The following is a 12,822-nucleotide window of genomic DNA, read 5'->3' as shown; positions in this document are numbered from 1 at the left end:
CAGGTTTAGATTTACATTGTTATTCAGCTGTGTTTAAGCCTGACATCAATTGTTAGAAACATGTTAGGATCAATTACTATAGAAATAATTGCAGCACAATTGGAAAATTATAATCTAATGAAGCAGAGATGACAATATGGAGGGGAATCACATCTGACAGTTGTGACGATATTCTGAATCACTCAAGCAGAGTGAAAAGAGGAAAACCAATACGGATATATTTGAACTTGCAGAAGGCATTAAGATAAGGCCCTATGGAGTAGAGGTAATCCATTGGCATGCTTTAAGATCAGTCTGAAGAAGGATCTCGACCTGAAATGTCACCCATTCCTTCTCTCCAGAGATGCTGCCTGTCCAGCTGAATTACTCCAGCATTTTGTGTCTACCTTTGATATGCTTTAAGAACTGTCTAACAAGCAGTAAGCAGCACTTTCAGGGGATCACTTTCAGGTTCAAGAATCAATGATGGGGTCACAACTGTTTAGAGCATATAGATCCATACAACACAGAAACAGGCATTTCAGCCTATGGAGGCTGGGGCAACCACCACGTTACACCAATTTTATGCTAATCCCATTTTATTCTCCCCACAGTCCTATCAACTCCCGGGGGACAGATTTACCACGGACAATGAACCCATCAACTTGCACATGTTTGGATGCTTCAGGTTCCTTACCTTCCTGTCATTTTAATTTTCACTAACACCAATGTACCTGCATGATATCTAAATAAAATATCTGTTGTTGGAGAATTTGAGATAGGATTTACTCATATTAGGAATTGAATGGACTAATTAGTGAGAGTCAGTATGACTTAGTCTGTATCAGGTCATGTCTTACGAACTTGATCGAATTTTTTGAGGAAGTGTCAAAGGTGGTCAATGAAAGTAGGGCAGTGAATGTTGTCGATGTGGATTTTAGCCAGGCATTTTTATAAAGTCGCTCATGGCAGGCTGATCCAGAAGATTAAGATGGATGAGATCCATGAAGATTTGGTCATTTGGATTCAGAACTGGCTTTCCCATAAAGACAGAGGGTTGGTGGAAGGGTGTTATTCTGGCTGGAGATGTGTGACCAGTGGTTCCCCAAGGATCTGTGCTGGCATAGATAGTTTGTCATATATCTAAACGACTTGGATGTAAATGTAGATGGATTGATTGGTACGTTTGGAGAAGACCCCAAAATAGGTGTTGTTGCAGACAACGAGGAAGACAGTCAAAGTATACAATACACAATAGACAATAGGTGCAGGAGTAGGCCATTCGGCCCTTCAAGCCAGCACCGCCATTCACTGTGATCATGGCTGATCATCCACTCTCAGTATCCCGTTCCTGCCTTCTCCCCATATCCCCTGACTCCGCTATCCTTTAGAGCTCTATTCAACTCTCTCTTGAAAGCATATGGAGAATTGGCCTCCACTGCCTTCTGAGGCAGAGAATTCCACAGATTCATAACCCTCTGTGTGAAGGTTGTGACCCCATACAGCATGATACAGCTCAGCTACAGAACTGGGCAGAGTAATGGGAGAAGGAGTTTAATCCAAGCAAGTGCAGGATGTTGCACTTCGGGAGGTCGAATGCAAAGGGAAAGTATGCAGTTAATGGCAAGACCCTTAGTAGCTAGAGTCATAGAGTCATTGAGTCAGAGAGTGATACAGTGTGAAAACAGGCCCTTTGGCCCAACTTATTCACATCAGCCAACATGTCCCAGTCACACTAGTCCCACCTGCCTGCACTTGGTCCATATCCCTCCAAACCTGTCCTATCCATGTACCTGGGTTTCTTAATGTTGAGATAAAAGGGTTTCTTAAACATTGGGATAGTCCCAGCCTCAATTACCTCCTTTGGCAACTTGTTCCATACACCCACTACCCTTTGTGTGAAAAGGTTACCCCTCAGATTTCCATTAAATCTTTTCCCCTTCACTTTAAACCTATGTCCTCTGGTCCTCGATTCACCTACTCTGGGCAAGAGACTCTGTCCATCTACCCGATCTATTTCTCTCATGATTTTATACACTTCAATAAGATCACCCCACATCCTCCTGCACTCTGAGGAATAGAGTCCCAGCCTACTGAACCTTTCCCTGTAGCTCAGACTCTCTAGCCCTTACAGGAACAAATCTTCTCTGTACCCAGTCCAGCTTGACAACTTCAAGCTGTGTGCAGAGGGATCTTGTAGTCCAAGTCCATAGCTCCCTGAAAATGGTAACACAAGTAGACAGAGTGGTAAAGAAGACATATGGTATGCTGCAAGAAGGAACTGCAGATACAATACAATACAATACAATTCAATTTATTGTCATTTGGACCCCTTGAGGTCCAAACGAAATGTCGTTTCTGCAGCCATACATTACAAAACAAAAGACCCGAGACATAACACAGTTTACACAAACATCCATCACATCGTTGTGATGGAAGGCAAAAAAAACTTATCTCTCCACTGCACTCCCCCCCCCGATGTCAGAGTCAGAGTCAAAGTCAAAGCCCCCGGCTGGCGATGGCGATTGTCCCGCGGCCATTAAAGCCATGCCGGGTGATGCAAGGTCGCGCACCGGGTCTTGGTGTTAGAGCCCCCGGCGTGCGCTCGCAAAGTCCCGCGGCCATTGCAAGCCGCGCGGGGCGATGGTGTAAGGCCCCGCTCAGGTGCTCTTCAACCCCGCAACTCGGGCGGGAAAAGTCGCCGTTGCGGAAGCCCCGAAAAGCGGTCTCCCAGCAGGGACCCGCGGGCTCCCGGTGCCGCCGTCCGCCAAACCCGCAGTTGCACCCTCCGAATCTGCGGAGGTCGGGTCACAGCAGCGCGCCACCACAGCTCCACCCGCTCTGGACTCGGCCAGCACCGCGACGGTGAGTAGTCGGCAGCTCCGTGACTGGAGCCCCAGGTCGTTCCTGTTGGAGGCCGCCCCACGTTGCAGCCCCAACGACAACGGAGACCCGACAAAGAAAAGGTCGGGCCTCCCGTGCAGGGGAAAGATTTTAAAGTTACCCCCTCCCCCCCACCCCCCCACACACATACCCCAACAAAAAGTAATAACAAAAACTACATAAAAACGAGACAAAAAATAATAAAACACAGACGGACTGCAGAGGCCGCTGCTGACGAGAGTCGCGCCGCCCACCGAAGATGCTGGTTTAAAGCGAAGATAGACACAAAAAGTTGGAGTAACTCAGCGGGCCAGGTAGCATCTCTGGAGAGAAGGAATGGGTGATGTTTCGAATTCAGACTTCTTCAGACTGATGTTTCGGGTCGGGACCCTTCTTCAGACCCTCTTTATCAGTCAGGGCTTGATATACGCGTCAGGAAGACATGTTGCTAATTTATAGGACTGAGGTTAGGCGCATTTGGAGCATTGTGCTGATCGCCACATGACAGGAAGAATATGGAGACTTTGGAGAATGCTGCCTAGATTAGAGGGTGGAAGCTGTAGGCAGAGGTGGACAAATTCAGAAGGCTGAGGGAAGTCTTGATAGAAGTATGTATAATCATGAGAGGCATAGATAGGGTAGACAGTCAGAACCTTTTTTCACCAGGATGGAAATGTCAAAGATTACAGCATACAGCTTTAAAGTGGTAGGGTTAAAGTGTAAAAGAGATGCGTGGAGGGCGAGTTCTTTTTATACGGAGAATGATGCATGGCTGGAACTGGAGGAATAATGACCACAGCAGGCAGAGGAGAATTGTTTTACGTGGCATCATGTTCGGCACAGATATTGTGAGCAAAAGAGCCTATTCCAGTGCTATACTGTTCTATATTCTGTGAAGAAAACAGCGCACCGATAATGCTTCGTCAGTATGCCACTGTGCTGAAGTGTAGACTTCACTGTGATTACACCAGCAATGTCATTAATCAAAGAAGAGAACCAATACAACAGCAAAGAAGCGGAAAACATGGTAAATATTTAGTCAGTTAAGAGGAGCGAAGAGGAAAGCTTATATTTAGTTGTGGAACATGATGTTTCATCTGGTATGCAATGTGTGTCCTACCTGCACAGACTTCAAATAGCATTTCACAACACAGATTCCTGTCTGAATCAGGTGCATTCCTGGCCTTGTCTATTTAGCACTGCCAATGAAACTGGTGACAGGCAGAAATCAATCTGGAACCAAATGGTAAATAAATTATCATGACTTTCAGGGCAAAGATTTATTTACCATGAAATTAAAATTTGAACACAAATGAAACAGCCCATAGTTAAACCAAACATGAGAACTTTCTTCAAAGCCACCCTGACCCGACTGCAACACATCAGGGTTACATTGACCTTGAACCAGTTTAGGGCACTGCCATTCTGTATTGATTGTGTGGATGAAACTAAAATTGTCTTCATTTTGAAGGATTGGTTTTCTAATTTTGAAGACGATTTTCTAAGTATAACACATCTCTCTCAACTTTGCACTTCGCATTAGAAGTTAGGGAGGCATATTTGTTCACTGTGTTTGCATGTAAAAAAAGTAATTTAAAATATCTCTTAATACTAGTTATACTATAATGCATCAATAAGTATGGGAGTGCGGACCTCTGGGGCAGTCGATCCTCATGACGCCAGGATATTGTTGCTGCACAGTCATGAACAATCTCATCTAGCCCATGAAGTTCTCATGAAGCAGTGAAGCATCCTTTTAAGACTAGCAGAAAGCTTTGGCGCCCATTCTCCTCAGTCTTACCCATGTATTAAATTTGTTTGGAGTTAAAGCTCTTTTGAAGATAATCCACAATTACACTAAAGCAATCAAATGTCTCCTCCGGAACTTAATGCAGACGTTGGTCTGAATGGGAGTGACACAATGATATTTGTTATGAAATAAACCTTTGGGACGTACACCAATCATGATTGTGGTGGAGGCTGGCATTAATCGAGTCTACTCTGTTAAGTATCACAAGAGTTCAACTCAGTCAAGCTCATTTCAACTGATGGAGCTGACAGCAAACCTACATCTCTGAATGGGCTGGTGTAAATCTACCACCGGAAATCCTTTATATTGTGTTTGTTCTTCACAAATCTGAAAATGAGTTTTTAATTAACTGTGAACAATGCTTGACTGGGATTGAGCTGGCATAGTCTGACAGCTAAAAACTGACACAGTACAGGGTTTACACTTTCCAGGTTACTTTGATGAAGGAAATCTACAGGCAGTTTGACTTTCCAGATTTATTCTTGCTTAAAATAATTCTGTAATGTGCCAAATGGTGTGATAGTTTGAAATTCGCAGTGATAATTTTGTGGGCCAATTTCATGGCACTGATCAAAATGTAATAAAAAAAAGTATCCAGAGGCTTATGCTGACAATTCTTTCAAAGTCAGGATTACCAATTTTATCCACCAAGAGCATGCATATAATGTTAGCAGTCACGATCAAGGGTTTTTGTGCATCGAGTTCCATTTCACAGCTAACAACCTAACGCCGAAACACTTCAAAATAATTTGGCTGTGCCTCTGTACACGTTGTGGCCTACATATGTGCCATTTTCTACATGTTTGCATTTAGATTCATTAGTTCCCGTAAACTAAAAGGAGTTTCGTTTAGAGATACAGCACGGAAACATGCCCTTCGGCCCACTGAGTCCGCACCGATCATCGATCACTATCCTACACACTAACGCTATCCTACACACACTAGGGACAATTTGCAATTTTACCACAGCCAACTCACCTACAAACCTGTACGTCTTTAGAGTGTGGGAGGGAAGTGAAGATCTCGGAGAAAACCCACGCAGTCATGGGGAGAATGTACAAACTCCGTACAGATATCACCCATAGTCAGGATCGAACATATACCTCACCAATCCAAAAAATAAAATTTTGGTTATAAGGATATGGAGATTGTAGATGGGAGGGGAAGGTGGAATTCACAAAAAGGGATGGGCAATTGGAGATTGAGAGGGGGGGATGGGACATGCAATACAATGTGATGATGGGGGAAGGAGATACATGATTTGGGGTGTTGGATATTGTGGAGTATGAGGCAAATGAAGAGTGGGCAAGGGGATTGGAGATCACGGAGTTATGGTGTTTCCACATCATTGGGAGTGAGGTGGATGAAGGATGTAGGATGAAGGACATGACATAGGTAGAAGTTGGAAGGATCAATAATTAATGAGGTCAAGGCACATCAACTTTGTGGACTAGGGTAAGTTCTGCTCATGTTGACTAGAAACAGCCTTGTAAATTAACTTATCTAATGGATCCACTCATTTTTACCTGCATCAACAAAATATCACAAAGGGTCACATAGACTATACAGTACAGAATCACGTAATCCACTGTATTCCAGCAATTATGTTCTATTCAAGCCTCCTTCATCATTCTTCATCAAATCTCTCAGAGTCACCCTTTATTCTTCATCTTCATAAGCCCACTCAGCCACCCCTGCAATCTGTATTTGGTACTTCGTCCTCTCTCTCTTTGACAGCGAGTTCCACATCCTCACCACTTCTTGGGTAATGCAGATACTTGTTTCCCTACCACAACTTTAGCTGCATATCTATTGTTTAAATTGGTAGTGAAGTAAGTTAACAAGTGAGTTAAACAGCGATAAATGTGAGATAATAGAGGCATACACCACGGAAACAGGCTGTATCCACCAAAGTGACCCATGTACACTAGTCCCGCCTGCCCACGTTTGGCCCAATTCCATGTAAATCTTTTCTATCCATGCACCTGTCTGTAGGTGAGATAGTATATTTCATAGGAAGAATGAGGAGCCTACATTTTATGGAGGGTTTGAGTCTAGGCGTGGTGAAGAAACAAAGGAATCTCAGAGTTCGAATATATCGATCACTATATTTTGTACTAATACCGGAAAATATATGCCCTTAAAAGGCAGATCATTGCAAGAGCTTTAATACCTCAACCAAACCTTTTCAAGAACGCCATAAGAAATCAAGCCAAGCAGTATGATGTACTTATAGAGGGATATAATTGAAAAGAGCGCATGTTGGTATGAAAGGGAACCTGAGAGCAAAACTTCAACTCCCCCTCCCATTCCGTATACTTCAACTCCCCCTCCCATTCCGTATCCGACCTCTGTCCTGGGCCTCCTCCACGGCCAGATTGAGCAACACCGGAAATTGGAGGAACAGCACCTCATATGCTTTGGGAGTCTGCATCCTGGTGGCATGAACATTGAATTCTCACAATTCTGTTAGCCCTTGCTGTCTCCTCTCCTTCCTAGCTCTCCCTCAGCCCTCGTGCTCCTCCTCCTCCTTTTTCCTTTCTTCTCCCCGCCTCCCCCCACCCCCCATCAGTCTGAAGAAGGGTTTCGGCCCGAAAAGTTGCCTATTTCCTTCGCTCCGTAGATGCTGCGGCACCCGCTGAGTTTCTCCAGCATTTTTGTGTACCTGAGAGACAAGGGAACCTGAATGATACCAGAAATACAAGAGTCTCGCAGAAACATTAAAAAAAAAGGAGGGGGGAAATTGGGTCTCTTTTCTCTTCACAAAAGGATGAAGGTTGACCTAATAAGAGTCATCAAAATCATGAAAACTTTTGATAGAGTGATGCAGCCAAAATGTTTCTACTTGTGGGGTAAAGTATAAGCAGGTTTAATGCAACCTCCCTACAGGTTACAATATTCTAGGTAATAGGCGTATCATATAAATATCTCCAAGTATGTTCAGATCCCTTATATAAGTTAAAATTAATCTCTAGCTGTAGAAGTTGTTTGTTCTTAGCTCTCTCTCTCTCTCTACATGGTTGCATATATAGTCGCCAAGAAATCCATTATCTCCAGATTGGTGCATGCATGCTACATCGATGCAGCATTTTAACATTGCAACCTTAGATTGTGATTATCATGCAACACTACAAGTGTTTTTATCTACCATTGTTTTAACATGAGAGAAGCAGCACAAAGCACAGTATTTTATTGAACTCCTTGAAGTTGGCGGCAGCTCACAACACAACAACCATTTTCAGGTGTAAACCCTTAAAGAACGTGATCCAACAGAAGCAATAGAGAATATGCCTCCCATCTACAAATGTGGAGATGCTGGTGGAAGAAATCCAAGGAGGGACAGTAGGTGCAATGCATGAGGATAGGGTTGAGAGACCCAAAGATCTCCTCTGGGATCCCCAAGAGAAGCCGGCAAGACGAGGCAGAGGAGTTGAACACCAGAACTGTCATGACTGAAAGTTCGCAAGTTATAGGTGTAGACTTAGGCTAGTCGGCCCATCGAGTCTACTCCGCCATTCAATCATGGCTGATCTCTGTCTCCTAATCCCATTTTCCTGCCTTCTCCCCATAACCCTTGACACCCGTTCTAATCAAGAATTTGTCGATCTCAGCCGTAAAGATATCCATTGCCTTGGCCTCCACAACCTTCTGTAACAATGAGTTCCACAGATTAACTACCCTCTGACTGAAGAAGTTCCTCCTCACCTCCTTTCTAAAAGAGCACCCTTTAATTCTGAGTCTATGACCTCTGGCCCTAGACTCTCCCACCAGTGGAAACATCCTTTCCACATCCACTCTATCTATGCCTTTCATTATTCTGTAAGTTTCAATGAGGTCCCTCCTCAACCTTCCAAACTCCAGCGAGTAAAGGCCCAGTGCTGTCAAACGCTCATCATATGCTAACCCACTCATTCCTAGAATCATTCTTGTAAACGTCCTCTGGACCCTCTCCAGAGCCAGCACATCCTTCCTCAGATATGGGGCCCAAATTTGCTCACAGTACTCCAGATGCGGCCTGACCAGCACCTTATAGATCCTCAGCTTTACATCTCTGTTTTTGTATTCCAGTCCTCCTGATAGAAATACTCGCTTTGAATTTGTCTTCCTTCCTACCGATTCGAGTTGCAAATTAACTTTTGGGGAGTCCTGCACCGGCACTCCCAAGTCCCTTTGCACCACTGATTTCTGGATTCTCTCCATTTAGAAAATTTTGAAACACTTAGAAAGATAGAGGGAAAAATTGAGAGAAAAATGTGACCACACAAGATAGGTGGTAATCAGACAGATGGTAATAAAATTATTCAAAATTCTTGCTGGTAAGTCACAAGTTTATATGCATGTTTATATGTCACATGCACATACACTCTATCAGAGGCAAACATACTCCAATGCTCTCCGTCACATGTGGGCACACACATGCGCACATTATCACACAGAGGTGCATGCAAATATATTGCAACACAGGCACAGACCATCCCATCCATATACGCCTAGCGCACCATCACACATTGACACACTCCAACACATGCTCACATACACAGGCATGTCTCAACAAACAGCACCGTACACAAGGGCACACACCACCCCTCTTAGGCAGACGTCAACACAATGCAATTCACACTCACAGACCCACATTTCTTCTTCGGTAGTCTCTCAGGCTCGAGGATGACTTGCTTCCACTCTCGTTCTGTGGTTCCTGAGGTAGCTGATGAGGTCCATGTGGCTCTCACAAGCTCCTCTGCAAATGTGACAGGAGATGCTTGACGTGGCAGTTTGATGGGAAGTGATATCCTCTTTCTGCCAGTAATGATAGGCATCTGCCATGCTGAGCAGTTCTTCACCTCATTGAGTGCTTATAGGCCACAGATTCTCACTGGTGGGTGGGGATGTTACACCTCTTCAAAGGAGATTTTCAGAAAACTCTGCCCTGTTGGAGTTCAGAATGAAGTCAGGTATTGGGCATGTGAACAAAATGGCCCTCCCATCAGAGTGGACCAAGTACAATTAAGTCAGAAGAAGGGTTTCGAGCCGAAACGTTGCCTATTTCCTTCGCTCCATAGATGCTGCCTCACCTGCTGTGTTTCTCCAGCATTTTTGTCTACCTTTGATTTTCCAGCATCTGCAGTTCCTTCTTAAATATAAACTCTTATACAATTATGAGTTATTGATCTTTGAGAGGATGCCAATGACTTGCAGTCGCTTTGACCTGCAGTGGATTTGGAGACTTTTTCAGGCAAAAGGAAAAGTCAAAACTTTGTTTTTCAAGAAAGGGTCATCTTAATGGGTCCAACAGGCTGAAGTCAAGTCAAGTCAAGTTTATTCGTCACATACACATACGAGATGTGCAGTGAAATGAAAAGTGGCAATGCTCGCGGACTTTGTGTGAAAAAAACAAACAACCAAACCAACTACAAACAGAATGGAACAGATACAACCAAATAAACTACAAACAGAATGGAACAAGGAGAAGAGCTGCCTTCCTGCCCTGGGAAATCAAATATCTAACCTAAATCTAGCCCTGAAGAACAACTGGCAAAGATCCCACTTCACTGCAATCTCATCTATCAGAGCAGTCCCTGGAATAACATGGTCATTCTCGAAGAGCAGTAATGTCATGTATTTGTGTCTTATTAGCAGAGAAATTGTGTGCTCTGACAGAGGCTGGATGAGCATTGCTCGACATTGCATCATTTCAAATAGAGGACATGGCTCTGAAGGGAACCTGCCGTGACCTCAATGAAGAAATTGGCAACATTTTGGGGTCTCAGTTTTCCAGAAGAATTCATGTTCTGGTTGATTGATTAAAAACTCTACTCAATGGAGTTTAGACTGGGTTTCTCATTTTATTTGGAGCTGACTTTAACTGGACAAACCTCATGAATATTATGTGATGGTGTTACCGAATACCATCTTTCTTTGAAGATACATCGACAGAGGATGTAGAAAATTCCTTGATGGCGATTTCTCCCTGTGAGGGGATGTTCCTTCCTGAATGCGATTAACTTGTAGTTTAGTTTAGTTTAATTTAGTTTAGTTTAGTTTAGTGATACTGCACAGAAACAGGCCCTTCCACCTACCGAGCCGGCACCGACCAGCAAACCCCACACATTAATGGGACGCACGTCTTTGGAGTGTGGGACGAAAACCATAGATCTTGGAGAAAACCCACGCGGTCATGGGAAGAACGTACAAACTCCGTACAGACAGCACCTGTAGTCGGGATCGAACCCAGGACATTGGCGCTGGAAGCGCTGTAAGGCAGCAACTCTACTGCTGTGCCACCATGCCGTCCCGTGTAGCTACAGTGAGTTGAGGTACAGATCAGCCATGATTTAATTAAATGACACTACGAGCTCAAGTGGCTAAATAGTCCACTCCCACTCTGATGCTGATCAGCTTGTTAGGAAAACAGTCAGATGTGGTATCTTTCATGTTTTGATGAGGATAAAGAATATCAAAGTCCATAACATGACATTGACAATATAGCTGCAGCCTCAGTAGTTTCCCAGAGCAGGAACATAGCTCGTCTCGTTCTGCTTGTGGTGCCTCTGGAGACGAGATAAACTCTTTAAAGTCAAAGATTGTCTTTTCCTGAGCCCTCCATCTCTTGAGAATTACATGTCTGGCAGCATTGCATCAAAATTGAATGAATTAAATCAACTGAGAAGTGCCTGTCAGGTGGAATGGAAATGATGTGAGTAAGAATATCACAGTTTCAAACAGTTAGAGGGACTTTAATGTTGTGGCTGGAATATACTGTAATTAGGGGATAGGCAACATATGGCCCTGATGACTTGTAACTGGAACTGCCAGCTTTAACTGACTTTTCTACTGAGCATTGCAGATGCTTTCCTTCCCTGCGCTGAGCAAAGCCCCCTACGTCAATCCACCATGGATGTACTGATGCCTGGAAAACCAAGACTGGGAATGTCAACACCACTCTAAGCCAAAGCGCAGGTAGTACGATTAATGTGTAGGAAGGAACTGCAGATGCTGGTTTAAACTGAAGATAGACACAAAAAAAGCTGGAGTTACTCAGCGGATCAGACAGCATCTCTTGAGAATAGGAATAGGTGACGTTTTGGGTCAGGAAGGACCCGAAACATCACCTGTTCCTTTTCTCCAGAGATGCTGTCTGACCTGTTGAGTTACTCCAGCTTTTTGTGTCTATCTTCAGGTAGTACGATCAACTTCTTCTCAGCAATGTTGCTGGAGATCTGATATCTGATGTAGTAATATTCGAACTAAACAGTCTTAAATAATCAATGTATCTCCGTTGGTGTTGTTTGCCAGGCAGTTATGAAGAGGCAAAGCATTCATACATAGCACAATGCAAATGTAACAATAGGAATTTGCATAAGCTGTGTAAGAAAGAACTGCAGATGCTGGTCAAAATTGAAGGTGGACACAACATGCTGGAGTAAAAACGGGACAGGCAGCATCTCTGGAGAGAAAGAATGGGAGACTTTTCGGGTCGAGACCCTTCTTCAGACTGAAGAAGGGTCTCGACCCGAAACACCGCCCATTCCTTACTTCCAGAGATGCTGCCTGTCCCGCTGAATTACTCCAGCATTTTGTGTCTATCTTTAATAGGAATTTGCAATCTGGTACAGTGAAACCAGGTGGCTCACACTTGTGATATTTTGGTATAATGTTGAATAGTTTAAATGGGAATCGTTCAAAGAGTATCAGCAGGTTTTTGCCAAGCTAACTGGTCTCAGTTGGATGTTTCTTTTGAAAGGCGGTATCCCTGTAGCAACAACACCTCCTCAATAACCCACTTGTCGGCCTGGATTACGTACTCAATTTCCCGTAGTATGGATTTCCACAGCCCCAGACGTCAACCAATGAATCATTGACATTTAGAATTGGGCATGATTGAGTTTCAATAAATCTGAAACTTTCCATTGGCATTTCGGGCACCCTCCCACACTTCCTATGCAGTAGGTCTCTGCAGTCAAAGATCCTGAAATGCACATTGAAGCAGCTCATAAATAATACACAATGCTTAACCGAGACTGAATGGCTCCATGATATTGCAGAGCATCCCTGCGGGGCAGTTGGATTATTTAAAGTACAGTCAGAAGAGCACAATCCCCAGCAGGCACCATCTCATGTCATTTTGAAAACTCATGCCATTGTTGAGTGAA

The sequence above is a fragment of the Amblyraja radiata genome, chromosome 6 (assembly GCF_010909765.2).
Source record: "Amblyraja radiata isolate CabotCenter1 chromosome 6, sAmbRad1.1.pri, whole genome shotgun sequence".
Classification (NCBI taxonomy): domain Eukaryota; kingdom Metazoa; phylum Chordata; class Chondrichthyes; order Rajiformes; family Rajidae; genus Amblyraja; species Amblyraja radiata.
This window is presented reverse-complemented; position numbering follows the sequence as displayed.